We start from the raw sequence: 7325 nt of genomic DNA, 5'->3' as shown, positions 1-7325 counted from the left end.
GTCCCGTACCGCATACGTTTATAATATCTTTGTAAAGGTGTATGACAGGTCCATGTGCGCGCATTGGTTGAGAGTACAAACCTATTCAAAAGTATTGACGAATGGTTAGCAAACACGTAATGGTTGTTTTGAATCTGGTTGACTTGAAATTTGTGGACGAAATCTTGCACGTGAACTACCTTAAGCGGTTTACTTAGGGGCTTATAAAGTAATGACGTACTGTGATTTGACTGGCCAACAAACAGCTGGGGCACACTTTACTTGCCGCTGAACAATTCACATTATCGCCGCACTACAATATGATAGCCAAATAGCTGATGACAGTCGTTCGGAGAACTTTAAGAGACGCTAAAATCGCACTTGTGTGTTGCAGTAACGCTCATCTCATGCTGGCATTAACTGTTTGTTGCTGATATTTGGCGACCAACCTTTGCCGAAACCAGCTCACAGAGCCGAAATAGGATTTTATATTACACTGCAGTCCCGCTACAGAGGCCCTCTCGGGGTACCAAAATGTTTGTGCTCGAAAATCAAACTTGATCAAAATACTGCTTTTTTTAGTATATACGTAGATATATCGGAATCATCATTTTAACAGAAGAAAAAAATTCCGCTATTGTTCGGTTCACTAATATTTTTCACGATCAATAAAATTTAAAAATTCGAACTCTAAAGTTAAACTTTTTTCCATTTGAATTAATCAAAATGAAGTGAAAACTAAAGCTCTCAGAGTGGTACTCTTGAATTTTAATATTTTTAAATTGGAATTTAAAAGTTTTTTCATTCAAAAATTATTATTAGAATGCTCTTTAATTTACACGTATAAAATGGAAGGCACTCACACTTCTAAATTAAACAAGTTTGAACCAAATTGCGGATAAACTATCAAATTTGGAATTCTAACCTTCATCAATTATACAGTTCAAAGATTCAGATTCACTGCCAAAAATAGAAATCCACGTTATCATTTTCAAAGCTCTAAATTAAAGAATCAATCAATGAACTTTAAAATGTTCGACATTTTATTATTTTAAGCAAAAAATTTGAAAATTGAAAAAAATATTATTTTCATTTCAAATAGTTAAAACATCCTTGAAAAGCCTTAACATTGTATTTCTAAATCTTGAGAAATCTAGAATTTTTTCAAATTTAAAATTATTTTCGAAAATTTTGCATAACTTTCATATATTTTTATACGCAATAAATGTTAAATGAGGAATGTTTTCTATCCAAAATTTTCAACTTCACACGCTTTTAATGTTTAATTTTTTAAGTCTTTAAGCCTGCATTTTGAAATTCTTTAAATTAAAAATGTAAGCTTGAAAATAAAAATCTAAAATGGAACATTTTCAAACTAAAAGATTTTCGAAGCACGCATTGTAAAGTGAATGGTATCATAATTGAAAAAGAGAACAATTCAACCAATTATTTTAAAAGCTGTTAAAATCGAACTCGGACAGATTTTTCTTCTAAAGATGTTTAAAATTCCTGGTTAAAAAATAAATGCTGTAAAATAGACTGTTTTGAGGCACCTGATGTCACTTCGTCTAAAAGCTTATATTTGTCTTCGAAATGTAAACGCTTTCTCTTCTTTTCCTTCGACGTTTTCGTAACGCCTGGTCACACGTGGTTACGTATAACCTAAACACTGAGTGACTGAAAGCGAACTGAAGCGAATGTCCTGCGATATTTCTGCAACTGACGGAAAATGACTGAATCAGGCGACACAAATAATGGCCGAGGGTACTGCCCGCTTTTTTTATACACTCCTGCGTTGTTTTGGAATTGCTCCGCGCAGCTAGCAGCGCTTGTCACTCACCCCCTTAGACCATCTTTTCTCCTATAACGGGAACTTTTATAGCGAGACTGCAGTGTATATAGAATATTAATACCGTTCCATTTACTTTAATGAAAACTGGATAAATTTTGCACATTTTAGTTTTGAATAAACTCTATTTAAAAATGCACGATTCTCCATTTGAAGATCTTGAAAACCAAATTACTCAGTTTTGATGGTTTCAACTATTAAATTGAACATTTTTAGATGCATTTAATTTTACAGTTGTCTAATTAATTTTTTTCATTTTGAGGTTGCTTAATTTTTAAAGTTTCGAATCTGTGCAATATAGAACGTTTGAGTTGGACATTGTTCTATTTATAATTAAAAATGTATAGTTTTAAACAATTTAAATTTAGAATTATTCTACATTAGTTCATCAATTTGGAGATTATTTTTTGCATACTTTGAATTAATAATTGTTTAATATTCAAAGTTTTTTAATTGAATATTTCAGTAACCGAGCCTCCAGTGGCCACCCTGTAAATACGAGTTTTAAATGGACAAATAAGGAGTGCTATACAGTAGCGAAATAAATGAACGTAAGTAATTCATCTCTTTGAAGAAAGTACCCTGATGCTTTCTGCTTTTGTGATACTGATTATTCATATTTTTCACAATTTTTTAAGCTCAAAAACGTAGATACGTATCAAATAAAGAAAGGGTTATTCCTTGAAATCTAATCACTGAACTGCAAGTGCTACTTAATTTTAAAGACTTCACAAGTCCTTTATTAATGACTTGAATTACTAATGATCATAAATGACCTAATTGTAAAAATCTACTCTGCGATCTATTCTAAGAATTTTATCTGTGTCTGTTTAATATAGATGTCAAATCTGAAAAACATTTCCTAACGCATTTGAAGGTGGATTTAAAGGTTATGTTGGAACAAAATGTAAGAAATGTTTTTACGATCTGATAAACCTGCCCCCAAATGCAAACGTTTTGGAGGACCACATAAAGTGAACCATATCACCGGGATTTGTCCTAATAAAATCTGCCGAATCTGTGTTAGTACAATTTCAACTACGAAAATAGATTTTAATGAGAACAATACTAGATAATTGTCCATAAAAACATCAACGTGTACACATGAAAGGGCTTGAAAACATGAAAATCCCAGTAGAAATTTACTGTAGTTTAGCAATAGGTGATAATAATCAATTTGGAATTCGGAATCAATACCATTCACAACTTTCAAGTATCCCCCCCCCCCCTTTTTTAAAGCGATTTATTCAAATTTTTTAAACTCTCGTGACTTGCGAACAGTGCAAGATTTAAAAAGTAAAGTTAAATAATTTGAATGGTATTTTTCTTGAATAAAATAAAATCAAAAATACTTGTCGCTTTTCTTGAATTGGGCTTTATACAAGTGATTCTAAAATTCTCTTCACATCGTTTCTGTATATCTTTTTCATCTCTTCTAAAATGAGTTTTTATTACAATAATTCTTCATTAAAAGAACTGGAAAATTATTGTGTGTAATCTTTAAACTGCATTGATTCTAAATTTTTTTGGAACTGACAAATAAATGATTCATACACAATATTGAACTGTATAATATTTGACGAGTTTTTAGTACCATTTTGAATCAGTGGCTATTGCGTACAGTGTATCTACTTCTAAAAGCTTCTATTTCATACTCTAGGTTTGTACCTTTTTCTAGGACAAGAAAGTTTTAATTAGTACTCAGAAGTTTGAGTGATTTAGGAATCGATTGAGTTCGATCGTTGGTGAGATCTTAAGATAATATGATATAAACCATTCTCATCTGCCTTTAAATGTTCAAGTCCCATTTGTGCTTTTCTTTTTTTCAATTTAGAGCTTGAATCCCAAAAAAACTGACTTCTTGAAAAATAAATTCTCAAGTGAATTTCTCAAATATGTACTTTTCATAAAAATCCAACGATTTTTGCGATGTATTTTAAATAAATTACTGTACCTGTTGATATACCGAAACTCGAGTCTAGTCGAAAGTTACTGTGGAAATATCGAAATAGTTTCACACCTAATAGCAATAATCGAGCTCTAAATCTAAGATTTTATATTTTAAAGTTCAAAGAATTTGTGATAAACAGCAGGCACGCTGTGTTTATCTGTTACAGTTATATTATTGAGAATGAAAGGGGACAAAAAGGATCGATAATCAGTTACGTACTTTAAGTGCGGTTCCGAAGAAGAAAATTAGTTCTGAGTTTCTGTTTTCGGATGTAAGTGATTGAAATGATATAATTTTTTATGATTCCGATTTGAAAATCTTTAAGCTTAATAATTTAATTCGAAACATTTTTAAATGTGAAATCATTCAATCCGCAATGCGTAATTCTATAATCATTTACTTTAAGAAATTTTATTTTTCAGCCTTATTTTCTAATCGTTCATTTTCTAGTAAACAAATTTTCAAATATAGTCTTTACGTCGTGAACAATTAAAAATTAACTGTTTGAAATTCAACAATATTTTAATACTGAAACTTAACATTTTAATACTGAACATTTGCACAAAATAAACCATAGGTATTAAATTTAAAGCAGGTATGTATATGCACTAATAGAGATAACTACCAGCAGCTTAAGCTATATCATCTTTTTTTGCTATGCTAATCATTTAAGCGGTCACCCTACATTTCTTTAAATCCTACAAAAGACTTTAATTTAAACACTATTGACTATGAGAAGCTTTTCGAAAGCGGATTTTCATCCATTGAATTTAATTCAATTTGAATGTTTTCTATATTTAATGCTTTTATATTTAATTGCTTTGGAATGTGGAATAAAAATAAAAATGAATTAGGCACGCATAATTGAATGATTGCAATGACACCATTAAGAAGTTGAAACTATTATGATATTGAATTTTTCGTTACGTTATACAAGCCCATTTGAATAAAGATAAAGTATTTCTTTCTAGAATCTATGAACCTTTATAATGTTAATATGTAAATACTATAAAATAAAGTAAGAGTCTACTTCGATGAGACGGGCCCCGCTATTTTTAAAACAGACCTGCAGTCAGTTATCCTCGAACGAAAATCTATATTTTTGTCAGTCTCAGGATGAGTATCCTGATTCCAAAAATGTCTTATTCAAGCTCTTATTTCAATATTCATATGAAGTGAATTTGAAAGCGAACAAATAAAATATTAGAAGGGACGATGAAAAAGTAAAAAAAGATAGAAAAAAGAGTGTGTTATACTATATTTTAGAAGGGATTCAAATATTATTCGATAATGCTTATTTTTGCAGCGAAATCAATCGAATTGTGAAAGAAACAACCTGTAAATATGATTATTTAATTTTGTGACATGCGACGCGACCTACGTTTAATCCTACACATATTTTTCCTAGTCAGATACAAAATCGCTGTGAATATATCATTCAAGCATAATAGAGTAATTTTAGTTTAGAATAATGGGTAGAAATCATGTAAAGTTTTTAACCAGTTTTTGTTTAATCAGCTGATCAATTTATTAGCTGAACACAAATGATAAAATTGTAGAAACCGCTTTTAGTTAAATGGCTTTAGCGTAATTTAATAAGCATGATTTTTAATGGATCGTTCGATAATTAAGTTAACCTTATCAGAATTGTGAATTAAACATAGAGATTTATATTTTTAATCGCCAAGGTACACATACCTATTTTATTTCTTTTTTCCTTCGTGAATAAGCCGAGCGATTAATGAAAATGTACTGGTACTTTAAATCAATTTCGGACATAATTAAAATGTTACATACCTTTTACGTACTCTCGATATCATTAGTATAAAGATGTTACATAAAAAGGAAATCCCTTTTTTGCACTTACAGTGCTGAAATCTTTTATCGATTTTTTTATTGGTGCTGAGATTACATATTTTTGATGAATTTGAATTCAATCGAATCTCATCCCACTTCTATTGGACTTTTAATATTAAGTGTTATATACTAATTGTAGAGTACACGTTTTCACGTTTGCGATGTAATTTTTTGTAACTTTTGGCTGTTCCGATGTAAACAAAATGTTAATTTTTCAATTTCTAAAAATCCTGATTTCAACATTCTTTGTATTTTCAATGATTAATGTTTTCAGGCTTGAAAAAAAAAGTTTCTTTGCTAAATTATTTATAATATATTTATATATGTAAATTATACAAAAATTTAAAGTGATATACCCTTCGTGTCTTGTTTTTTAAATATGCACGAAATTGTCTAAATTTTGATTGTTGCTGATTCTTGCAGATATTTAAGATCTATTTACTAATACATTTTTCTAAGTATCTCTTATAATTCTCAAAAGTATAAAACTTGATCTCTTTTAGAAAAATTATCTTTTATATTCGTTACGATGATTTGTTCTTCCAAATATTTTTCCTGTTAAGAAATTAAAATTATCCAGTATGGAAACCATTTACCTTGACAACGTAACTAGTGGTTTATATTAAGTGACTAAAAAGCTTGAATAGGATGATCAATTTTATCTGCATCGCTTTCTTACCAATTCATGGAACCACTCTGTAAAAAGTTAAAAAAAAATTCAATTTAAAATAGAAAGTTATTTGAGAAATATTGACACTTATTGGTTAACCGTGTGTGCGTATTATTTAATTAACAATTGATTAGGATGTGACAATAATTCAAAATTAATATTTTGTTTTTATAAGTGTTGAATGAAATTGTATGTACTAAAAATGATATGAAGGTTCTAAGGAAAACACAAGTCCACGTTTTCTCTTATTATAATTATTCGTGCAAAATAAACTGTGCGTTTCTGTGCCAAAAATATGGCTGTATCTAAGTTTGCTTATAGTTTAGCTTAGCATATTTAATTGTACTTCCACGATATGATTAATGTGAGCCTTAAGCTCAGTAGTCTTAAATTTGTAATTTTAATGAAGAAAATCCTGTAATCGATTAAATTTCGTTTAAATCATGATAGCATACTCTGTCATAAACTTCAGTACTCTAATTATGTAAAATTTCAGACAATTTTTGTGAAGCTATAATTGTGAAAAGTACAAAAGGTGTTCACACGCAGAACGTTTGCGAATAAAAATAGTTTCAATTTCAAGACTGCCTACTTTTTTATTTCACAATACTCGGATACTCTATTGGCTGTTCATGAGCGAAGATTTCTTTAAAAAAGCTTGAATAGAATTTTTCAGGGTAATTATTTGACTACTATAATTTTTATGTCTGATTTAAAAATTTGTTTAAATCGCTCCAATTTCAATTTAAAAATGTACAGAGTTTGCAGAACTTCTACTATTTCAAGTTTATTAATTATGCAATTTTAGAACCTTTTTCAATATAAGTGAATGGATTTTTGTTTACTGGGTGAATCCATTTTAAATCAGACAGGCCGACTAATTTCAGGTCCCAGAATTAGTTGCTGAAAAAATATTTTATTTTTACAGAAAATTAGGAAAATTATAATTTTCTCCGCCCTCAAACCTTTGTTAGTTCGCGCTAAAAATTTGAAAACGGTTAATGTTAACGAAATGTCGA

General features: G+C 29.5%; 1 protein-coding gene across 10 annotated transcripts in view; it reads left to right on the top strand.

Moving 5' to 3' along the window:
• LOC117168887 (transient receptor potential cation channel trpm) overlaps positions 1–6860 on the top strand; it is a 102790-nt gene extending 95930 nt beyond the window's left edge. For 8 of the 10 annotated variants that reach the window (XR_004466575.1, XR_004466572.1, XR_004466574.1 and 5 more), the window contains one exon: positions 2295–6860. The gene's annotated coding sequence lies outside the window, so the exon portion shown is untranslated. The remainder of the gene's footprint in view (positions 1–2294) is intronic. The other 2 variants (XR_004466569.1, XR_004466567.1) reach the window with 2 other exon arrangements.
• Positions 6861–7325: the final 465 nt, after the last annotated feature.

This window comes from Belonocnema kinseyi, chromosome 3 (assembly GCF_010883055.1).
Source record: "Belonocnema kinseyi isolate 2016_QV_RU_SX_M_011 chromosome 3, B_treatae_v1, whole genome shotgun sequence".
Lineage (NCBI taxonomy): Eukaryota > Metazoa > Arthropoda > Insecta > Hymenoptera > Cynipidae > Belonocnema > Belonocnema kinseyi.
Note: the sequence above shows the minus strand (reverse complement) of the source record. Positions and strands in the feature narration are given on the sequence as shown.